This window comes from Cornus florida, unplaced genomic scaffold, assembly GCF_030987335.1.
Source record: "Cornus florida cultivar Cherokee Brave unplaced genomic scaffold, ASM3098733v1 CherokeeBrave_3.0.0_Hap2_Chr10, whole genome shotgun sequence".
Lineage (NCBI taxonomy): Eukaryota > Viridiplantae > Streptophyta > Magnoliopsida > Cornales > Cornaceae > Cornus > Cornus florida.
The window spans coordinates 20046495-20058059 of NW_026775580.1; the positions used below are offsets into that span (position 1 = coordinate 20046495).

An 11565-nucleotide genomic window follows, 5' to 3' on the forward strand; every position below is an offset into this window, starting at 1 on the left:
AAGATACATAAACACGCCAAATTCTAAAAAATAATACACGTACACAGCTTAGACACAACTAATATAATTAAAAAAATTCATTTATATCTAACGGGTAAGACAATTAGATGAATGTGCATAACACATCAGACACAATAAGATATCAAAATCTAAAATAATTATTACTCCAACAAAGATACTAAAATGTAACAGTAATGGACCATAAATCTTTTAAGTTTATGCCGGTAACGATGAGATAGGGGTTGTGGTTGACATTCATAAGATGCAATAACATAAATTACTTTAGCAAAAAAATAAAAATAAAATGTAAAAATAAGTGACAGATTGCATCTTGCCTTTTATTGATTTTCTTAGGTCCACGCCCCCCTTCCACAGGACCAGCCCCAGGTGATGATTCCTCAGAAGTGCCTGCATCACAAAATCTCTTTCCAAGTAAAACTAGGCTCTTCGAGTAAGCATCTGCATAAAATGCGTGCCTATGCGTTGAATGTGTAGACCCACGAATTAAAAGATGCAGTAGTCGTCTGGCGGGAACATGAGCTACCAGTTACCCTGCACTGGTTGACAGTCGAAGTTGACCTTTCCTTGTGAAGCCAGCTACACTATTGAATCCTCCAATCATATCAACATTGAATTGTTTAGTCCAAGACTCGGCTACGCCATACTCTTTCATCAACCATATGCAACAAGGAGTGTCTTTAGGACCAGTAAGGTGAATGAGAGCCAGTGATTCCTGAAATTTAGCAACAAGAAGACCTAGAATCTGCAATGGACTGGTATGAGCCATGAAATTATGGGGCAGCATAATTTGACCAAATTGCTCATGACCCGTGTGGAAGGACGCAATCAATTTGACATCCGATAAGGAAGCAATCCAATGGGCAGCCCCGTTGAGAAATGCCTGGGGAGCCCTCTTATCGATGATGGTATGTGGAAGAGCACATGACTGATGCCGCGCCAAGTGCCGGTGCTGAGACTGAAAATGTCAATCTCTGGTGGCTTGTTGTGATTCTCGAGATGCACAATCCGGACGACCTTGTAATCATCCGTGATGGAATCAAAGCCAAAGCCAATGGTATGCTTGAATGGACCATGAGTCCGAGAGGTGACACGAACGGGGTGGAAGCCGCATCATCTTTCGAATGGAAGGATTCCAGAAGAAGAGACGGTCGATATAAGTGGACTGATCGTCGGAGAGGCAAATGAGGCCATTACAGCAACCTATTATCCGAAAATAATGGTTGCAAGAGCTGCTCTTCAGTGGAAACTTAAGCTTTGCATACTCTGAGAACATTTTGTCATCGTCGAAACGCAGTGCGTAGTGCTCTTTATCATCAGAATCAGTGTAGCTTCGAACTAGTAGGAGTTCCCTGTTGTTGGATCGATATCGATTGAGATGTTTGGTGATGAAACTAGGGTTTGTGACAACAGAATACCATGATTTACAGACAGAGGTGCATTGGATTAGGGTTTTAAGGGGTAGCGTACTAAAGATGTCGGTCAGCACATCTGCAGATAGGATTGGGAAGTAGTCTGGCATTTTCTTCTTCTTCTAACCTACTCTTCTCGGTAATGCCAATGGGTCGGCAAACCTAGATTGAGCAAAGGAAATGAAGCAAACCCTAGATTACCTTGTTATGCAAATGGCTGAGTTCAGTTTTTTTTTTGTTTTTTTCCCGGTGAAATGCGTCCTGCTGGTGCTCCAACCATATATTAAATGTGATATGACAAGAATACCCCTCATTTTATATATTTTATGCACGATGGAAAATTGATATTTATGGCGACTTAGATTGTTACCAATACAATACATATCGATACGAACAATTTACACAGGTACCATTTTATTCTTTTAATCATTAATCAAAATAATTTGGAGTTTACAAATTAAATTTTATATTAACCTATAATATACTTGAATTACATTAAATTTCAGTTTTTTTTTTTTTTTTAATTATTACCATATCACTCGGTGCATCTTGAAAGTGTTCAAAATGTATCATTACCATATTCTAACAATGTCCGATCAAAAAGTAAAATATTTAATTGACAGGATATTTCTAACCGTATCTAAATCGTGTCCGGACAATATCTATGTATCTACCAAGTATTTGTGTCCGATACTAACACAGTACTTTAGAGAAGTATTTGTGCTCCTTAGGTTCTCCATGTACTCCCAATGGCAATTATAAGTTGCAAAAATTATCTCCTAATAGCGTTGATTTCTGTGGTGAAATTGATCTGCAGTTGCTTCCAGAAATGGAGATAGTGGCTTCGAGAATTCGTGAAAAATGGAGAGTGGCTTCGAGAATTTGTGGAAACTAGATGGAGAGCTTCCCAGTGGAATTAATTTGCAGTTGCATCCCAAAGCTTTCATTTTTTTGTTATTTTTTTGGTTTTCTATTTTAATTTCACCATACATTTTGCATGTAACTAATTTCATGGTTAGATTGTGCAGGCTCTAAGTCTATACTTGCACCATGCCTTGGCTATAATCCTTAGCTTAACCTTCTCTGGCTTCTTTTGGATCCTTTCTTGCCTTCGAGAATTTGATAACTTTTTTTCACCAAACCCCTTTTACTTACCATTTATTTAAATAAAATTAAGAGTTTAATTGATAAAACTCTCTCACAGATATTGCTTTCAGTTGTCAATTAGTGTAAAGGGTATTTTTGTCCTTTCAGTTGCGTTAGGTTGATCATGGATTTTCAGTCATTCAAAACTTTGGAGGCTGAGCACACGTGTCACAAACACTTTGTTAACGTTAACCTTAATTAAGAATTAACCGAAAGGGCATTTAGATCACTTTAATAGAATAAAGTGTCAAAAAAAACTAACCCATCCCGCAACCAACTAATCACCCCCGAACCCAAAAAAAATAAATAAAAAGTTTTTCATCAATGATAATTTTATATAAAGTGTCAAATTTATATTTTCCTAAGAAACAATTTATCCTATGATATATTGGATGATACTGAAAATAATAAATAAAGATGTAATGGTTGTACACTCACAAAAAAATTTCAAGGATTAATGAATCAAGTGTAAATTTTAAATATAGTTATGATATTAATTTGCATTTGGAGCATCCACACGTTTTGGATTTGAAATTGGAGAAAATTTAAATCAAAATTTTAACTAAATTACCACCAATTCTAAATCCAAACCATCGGTAAAGTGCTCCCAAACATACCATGAATGCATTCTGTATTGATTCCTATTCATTTTGCTGTCAATTCTGTATTAGCACTTCCTATATGAATCATACAACCATTTGTCACAATGCTACGAATCACCAAAGAATCAACAGAGAGTGATGAGCAAATATGTTACCCTGACTAAACTTTATAAAATTCAAATAGGCATTCTGTTGGCACCAAAACTTGGCAGCCATCTCAGCATTGACATGGACCAACGACAAGTTGACAAATAATTTCAACATGGCACCATGAGGATTGGCCATATGGAAATTATTGGAGAAAAAAGAGTTATATTGGATATATTGTTTGGCTACCAAGCTAAATGGAAGGTTGCTGAATTTTAGCAACAAATAGTTGACTACTACTTCACAGCATATTTGCTGACTTAGAAGGAAATATTGGAATTTGGCGGTGGGTCAATAACTAAAGCCGATCCGTTCTCTTTGATTAGTGATTCCTATCCCCTTTGGTCGAGCTATCCTACCCTACAAACAAGGAAGGAAAGTTGAGTTATGATAAGGAAGCTCCAATTTTGACTTAGATTGAGACAAATAAGGAATATGGGTTTTGACTAATTCAAAAGGAAGGCCATGATGGAGAAGAATCCGTATATCATAGCTGGAGATGGGAAGTTTATTTCAAGAAAGAGACCTAGTCAACATCAAACCCAATTTGAATTACAAAGAAGAGAAAATCAAGGAAGGATATATTTTAGAAAGAAATTAGGAAAATAAGTTTGAGAGAAAATTCTATAAATAGGAAAGTTTGTAATCTTTCCAACCAGTCCAGCACCACCCACAAAACATGAATCAAAATTCATTCAATTGACTCTACTTAAAGAGGCATGTAATGAATTAATTGAACATCATCTTGTATAATTCATAGTGATAGATATTTTATCAATATAGAAATAGTTTCCTCTCCAGAACTAGGGTTTTGGGAAGAAAAGTAAAGATAAAGATGATGATGCTAGTCTCCAAGTTAGCCTTTGAGGGTTCCATGACCACTACAATGAGCGGCTAAATCCTTCACTTGGGGTTAGAGATAGCCACTAAGTTTGCTTCCTAAACCTAGTCTTTTGTACATTTTTTGGGATTTTAGTTGTAATAAATGTTTTGACCTTGAATAAATATAGATCTTATAATTTTTACTTGATTTGTATGAATTAATGCTTTCTGATAAGTGTTCAAATGTGACGCATTTTAATACCTAAGTTAAGGTATTTTAGTCACTTTCATATCTTAGATACTTATTTGTGTTATTGCCTATTTCAAGTTAATAAAGTTCAAACAGGCTAACAAGAGCCATTTAGCCCAATTTTAGAGCTAACGAGCAAAGTTGGAAAGAAGCCAAGAAAATGCACCAGAGGAGCTTTGATCGATCGAAGGGAATCCCGATCGATCGAAGAGTTCTACAATCGATCAAGATGAGGCGGTGCCAGCTCAGCCAATTGGATAAGGCCTGGAAGATATTTTGATGCCACATCAGCTTTGATCGATCGAAGCTAAGTGTTGGATCGATCGAGAATCTTCGATCGATCGAAAGTGCCGTTGGCAGTCAGCTGTCTAAATCCCAAGTGCGTAGATTTCTACCTAACTTGTGTAGCTGCGAATTTCCTCCAATCATAGGCTGTATTTCTGAATTGGTCCTTACTCAAAGGAGTATGTAATTGATTTATTGAACCATATTATATCATCATGATATAGAGATATTACCAATTATAGAAAAAATTATTCCTCTATCTAGAACTAGGGTTTTGGGAAGAAAGCAAGAATGAAGATAATAATGCCAACCTCCAAGCTAGCCCTTGAGGGTTCCATGATCACTACAATGAGTGGCTAAATCCTTCTCTTGGAGCTAAAGATAGCCCCTAGATTTGCTTCCTAAACCTAACTTTTGTATATTTTTTGGGGATTTTAGTTGTAATAAATGTTTTGATCTTGAATTAATATAAATCTTATGATTTCTAATTGATTTGTATGGATTAATGCTTTCAATTGATCATTCCATATGTCTATGTATGCTAGAATGGATGTTCATGTACTTTTCTCTAGATTTAATGAAAGTAATGCATGTCTATATGTATCGATGTTGTTAATCTAGTGATGATCAAAACATAGTGCTGAATTGAATACTCTTGTGATTTATTTGATTGTTCACACTTGTTTCTTGATGGATTGTACTACACCTTTAGTTTAATTTGCATGTCTCTAGCCTAGATGTAGTGTAATTGCTTTAATTTCTTAGATAGGTGGACAATCCATCCTTGTTTCTTAATGTTCCATACTTATGAATGCAAATAGTACATTTCTCTAGATTATTGTATGTGCTCTAATTGTGGTTTAATTGAATGGGTTATGGTCTCATTTGATAGGTTGTGCTATTCACTAGATTGACTAGATAATCTATGTATATTTGCTATCCATGCTTAGTTTTCAATTAGTGATACACACACAGATTTTACAACTTAAATTTCCCCATTAATTTACAATTGCTAGTGTTTAGTGAAGAGAAGCTTAGTGGTGAACTCTAAGCCCCAAGACCTCTCTCCTATATCTTTTCCCTATTTTCTTGATTGCTATTTACTTGCATTGTTTTTAATTACATTTTAGTTTACTTAATTAATTACCAACCATCTTTAATCACTTGACCTACTAATCCGACATTAATTTCCAAGCACAAATACACCTCCTTTCGCATGGGACGATCCTTACTCACTCTTGCTATATTTTAGTTAGTAGTGATAGTGGCATTTTATAAACTCAAACTTAACCACATTTTATTACACCAATTTGGTGGCATACTTGTCCCGATACACCAAGTTTTGGCGCCGTTACCGAGGAATTGGCACCGTCATATTTTGAAAATTAATTAGGAATTAGTACTCTTTTGATCTTGTCTTTATTTTTATTTTATTTTGGTTACTTATTGTGTTTGTTCTTGATTGGCTAAGTGCATTGAGCCAAGAGTGTGAAGCAAAAAGAAATTCAAAAGCAAAAGAAGCAAGCCAAGTAAATCTAAATGAGAGCATAAAAAGCTCAAAAATAAAAAATAAAAAATAAAAATTGCAAAGTAAAGCAAGGCAAAGAAAAAAAATTCGAAAAATAATTTGAAGTTGCTTAAAGACCCTTTGTGAGCTTTTCTAACTTTCTCTCTAGTTAAATCGTGAGCCCGCGTGAAGGCAAAATTTTTATTTTCTTAGATAGACCGTGAGCCCGTGTGGAGGCAATTTAATTTTTCTTGCATATTGTTCAAAGCATGGAAGTATGGGAACATTGTATGTAGAGGATTGTTGATTGATTTGTTGCGGAGGAGAAGTGATTGCTACTTGCTTGTTGCTAGTTGTTGTTTTGTTTGTGCATGCATAGTCGTAGGTCATTAAATCCTACTCTTGTCCCACTTAATTTTCATCTTGAATCGGTTGTTCGAAATCCAAGGGGAAAGGGTAAATCTAGTAACTCTATTTCATCAATGGAGGAGCTAAATGAAGACCATGTGGAGGACCTTGGTTACATCGACAAACAAGGTATCCTTCACCCTAATGTGCATCATGACAACATTCAAGTACCATTGGGCATGCCAAGACCTTTCATTCTACAACAACAAAGCCAAGTTCCATTGGGAATGCCTCAGCCAATTTTTGTTCCACTCCCACTTCCCGTTGCTCAAGTTAATCACAGGGTAAGTTAATCATAGGGCTTATGTCAAGCCACCGGTTCTAAATCCTCCTCTTACTTTAAGAGATCATTATGTGCCAAATAAATATAATATACCTACATGCATTCAACTTCCCCCATTTAGAGCACACCATTATGAAATTAAACTGCAAATAATCCAAATGTTTCCTAATTATCATGGACTTTCAAGTGAAGGATCTTACAAGCATTTGGATGAGTTTCTTAAACTGTGTTCCACCATGAAATACACGGACATACTGGAAGAGGTTTTGAGATTAAAACCCTTTCCTTTCATCCTTAAAGATAAGGTAAAATATTGGTTCAACAATCTTAGGCCTTTTTCGATAACTTTTTAGGCAGAGATGCAATATGAGTTCTTGAAAAAGTACTATCTGATTTCAAAGACCAATGAAATGAGAACTTCAATTAGAGAATTTTTTTCAAAGGGAAAGGGAATTGTTTCATGAGGCATAGAAGTGCCTTAATGACTTCCTTAGGAAGTGTCCACATCACGACATTCTTGAATGGCAATTGGTGCAATTTTTCTTTGAAAGTTGTCAGATAATTTTAAAAGAATGGTAGATGCTTCCATAGGTGATTCATATGTTGATAGGCATGAGGATGATTGTATGGCGTCTTTATGGGAGCATGAGTGAGAATTCAATGCATCGATCCTTCTCTTCCAAAAGTGGTAGAAATCTAGGTGGAAGGAAGAATGTCAGCTTATATCAAGTTGACAATTCTAATGACATAGCCGCCGAAGTCAAGTCTTTCTCTCAAAGGTTTGATCAATTTTTGATCAACCAAAATTCGGTGAATCAAGTGTCTTCTTTCCCTAGTCGTCATCATCATAATTCCAATAAAGCTTGCATGACTTGTTCTAATGTTTTACATTCTACTTCCAATTGTCCCCATGGACATGTTTAAAGTGAGCATTATGAACAAGTGAATGCCGCTTTGTTAACCAATGGAATAATCTCTATGGCACTCATTACAATGCCGGGTGGAGGAACCATCCAAACTTATTTTGGAAAAGCCAAGGGGAAGGGTCAAACCCTCCCCAAGGTGGTTTTCAAGGCAAGTATGTTCCGCCCCCAATGCAAAGCCAAGGTTCCCAAGGTTATAGATCATCTTTTCAATAATCACATGGAAACCAATTTTCAAATTCTCATTTTCCAAATCAATCTTCATATTCTTAAGGAAATTCTAGAAGTCCCGCTTTCTAGGAAAAAGTGTTGACCGCTTTGGGTACTTTGGAGGCAAACACCCAATTACTTCATTCTCATTCCCAATCCATTGCTAAGCTAGAAACCTAAGTCAGGCAAATAGCTAGTACATTGAATGCTACGAAAAAAAGGGAAAATACCTTTAAATCCACCACCAAAGCAACAATTTGTTATGGAGACCAATTTTTATTCAGAATATCACACAATTGAACATGTTAATGCGGTGACAATCTTGAAAAGTGGAAAAATTGTTGACAATCAAGTTGGTATTCAAAATGAAAAGAGTGAACTGGTGCAACCAAAAGTTGACACCCGTCCCGTTTCACATACTATTCCTCCTTCATTGTATGTGGAAGACCCTTTTGTTGAGAATGATTTAAAAAATGATTCGAAAAATTCTTGTGTTAATGTTTTGAAAAAAGATTTTGAAAAAGTTTTTGAGCCAAAGGTTCTATTTTCGGATGCCTTAAAAGGATCCAATTATCTTGAAAAGCAAAAAATCAAAGCAAATGAGATAATTGAAGTGTTTAGGTAAGTGAAGATTAATCTTCCTCTCTTGGATGCAATTAGACAAATTCTAGCTTATGTCAAAATTTTGAAAGATCTTTGCCCCCTAAAGAGGAAGAACAAGAGCCAAGCACCAAAGAAAATTGTTTTGATTGAGCAAGTAAGCTCCATTTTGCAACACAACACTCTCCCAAAATTCAAAGACCCTGTTTCACCCTCTACTTCTTGCATTATTGGTGATCATGTCATTAACCGAGCTCTTCTTGATTTAGGAGCAAGTGTGAACCTTCTTCCATATTCCGTGTATGTTCAATTGGGCTTAGGATATTTAAAACTAATGTCGGTAGTTTTGCAACTAGCCGACCGATCCATCAAAAAGCCCTGGAGTATCATTGAGGATGTTTTAATTAACATTGATAAGTTCTTTTTCCCGGTTAATTTCGTTGTCATTGACACGGAACCGGTCCTAAATCTTAAGAGCTAAATTCCAGTTATCCTTGGCTGTCCTTTCTTGGCAACCGCTAATGCCAACATTAATTATAGGACAGGGATAATGAAAATTTCATTTGGCCACATAAAAGTGAAGTTGAACATTTTTTATCTATCCCCGAGTTCAAATGATAAGCATGAAGATGTTTGTGTTGTGGAAAAATGCATTGAAAATGAATTTGAGAAAAATGAGTCTTTATTTAGCAATGGAATTTCAAATGATTTATTTTCAAAAGAGTGTTTAAAGAAAAGTGTTTCAAAACCAAGTGTTGAAAGGGCATGGAAGCCTAAGAGTTGCATTAACAAAGGACCATCAATCTTATTTGAATCAAATCCAATAAGTTCCTTCGGGAACAATTTGTTGGGTGGGATTCAAAGTTCCATTCACCTCGCCAAGGAGGGGATGCATTCTAAGATTTTTTATCCGAACTAAAAGAGCCCAACGTCTTACTAGAGACATTAAAGACTAGTGCATTTTGTAGGGTTTGCCAACCCTATTTCTCCCTCATTTTTTATTTTTTTTTTATTTTTATTTTTTTTTATGTTTTCTACGTCGTCTAGATATGAGTTGAATTGAAAAATCCAGTTTCGAAAAAATTTCCTGCATTTTGTGCACTTCCAGTGAGGCTTCGATTGATCGAAACTCCACTTCGATCGATCGAATCACCTAGGTTGAGGACCTTTCAAATTCCATTTCGATCAATCAAAATCCAACTCAATCGATCGAAATCCATTTTGGATTGATCGAAGTTAAGAGTTCAATCAATCGAAGATGTTCGATCAATCGAAAATGTGTCATTTGAATTACCGGAAAACCCTTTGGCCGTTCAGTTCCTAAACACTAATTTTTTATTTTATTTTTATTTTTATTTTCTTTCTTTTTTATTTTCTCTTTCTCTTCCCTTATTTTTCTTTTCTTTTTCCTTTTTCTTTTTCTTTTCTTTTTCCTTTTTCTTTTTCTTTTCTTCTTCTTTCTCTTCCTCCATCTCTATTCATTCTCTCCCTCTCGGCACCCATCTCTTTTTCTCCTTGATTCCACTCTTCCTCTCAATCAACCTCACTCCCTCAAACTCTCTTCCAATCTCTCACCCTCCATAACCAAACCCAACCCCACCTCTCTTCTTTCTCGCCGGTAAACCCCAAGGTGACTGAACCTCCATCGCTGTTTCCTCCATAGCTTTCGGCGAAGCTGTTGGCCAAAAGGCCCGTTTCCCCTCTCCTCGCTTTATCTCTCGAATTTCCTCATCTTCATCATCTCCGGGTGATTTAGCCCAAGGAGATCCGGTTACAAGCTTCGGCGAGCTTTTGCATTTTCCGGCAAAACTCTGGTGAGTCTCCGATCGTCTTCTCCGACTACGGTAAGGCCAGAATCTTGATTTCATCCCCGAATCTCTCTGTTTCCACCTTTTATTCCATTCTATTGAATCGGGTATGACCATTGCTATTTTTATTTTATTTTTCCTTTCTTTTTCTTTTAATTTTTGCATTATTCATTTTTATTGTTTATGTTATTTTTGTTTTTTTATTTCTATTTGTATATATTTTTGGTAATTGAATTATTAAAAATGAAATACAAAATTGAAAAATCAAAACTAACTAAAAGAAAAATTTGAAAAACCAAAAAAGATTGAAAAACAGAAAATAAAATTTGTTTGGGACTGAAAAGTTGAAAAATGGACCTTGGAAATTGTTTATAGCACTGTGATGAGAGATTGTAGAGTTTGATGTAGTTTAGAAGGAGAACAGGCATGATTTACTTGGATGTTGTGGATTGATTGCGGGCGGTGTCTGGTGGTTGTCGGAGCAAGTTTGCAAAAAGATGAACTAAGAGTGTGAGTGTGCAATGTGGCCAAATTTTAAATTTGTAAAAGCCACTACTACCTCTAACTAAAAATATAGCTAGGGTGAGTAGGGATCGTCCCAAGGGATTATAGGTGCATTTACAGTGGAAACAATATATAGAGTTAGTAGGTCGAGTGATCAAAGGTTGGTTGGACTGATTGATTAAGCTATTATGCAAATGAAATTAAAGTAAACAAAATTCAATGATTAATAAAGTAGAGAAAGATATAGAGGGGATGACTTGGGGTACTAGAGCTCAACACTAAGCTTGACTTCACTAGACACTAGCAATTATATATTAATGGGGAAATTGACTTGTAACTTGTGTGTGTGTGTGACATTAATTGAAATTAGGCATGGATGGCAAATAAACATAGATTGTCAAACCAAATCAAATGGAAAACACAACTTATCAAATGAGACCAAAATCCATTCAATGAAACCACAATTTATGCACACACAACTATCTAGAAACATACACCTAATGCATTCATAAGTATGGAACACCAAGGAACAAGAGTAAATTGTCCACCTATCTATGAATTTAAAGCAACTACACTACATCTACACTAAAGACATGAAATTTAACTAAGTAAGCTAAAGTTGTGGTACAATCCATCAAGA

General features: G+C 35.8%; 1 pseudogene; it reads right to left on the reverse strand.

The window, feature by feature from the left end:
- Positions 1 to 535: 535 nt before the first annotated feature.
- On the reverse strand, positions 536 to 1998 carry LOC132277419 (F-box protein CPR1-like; annotated as a pseudogene).
- Positions 1999 to 11565: the final 9567 nt, after the last annotated feature.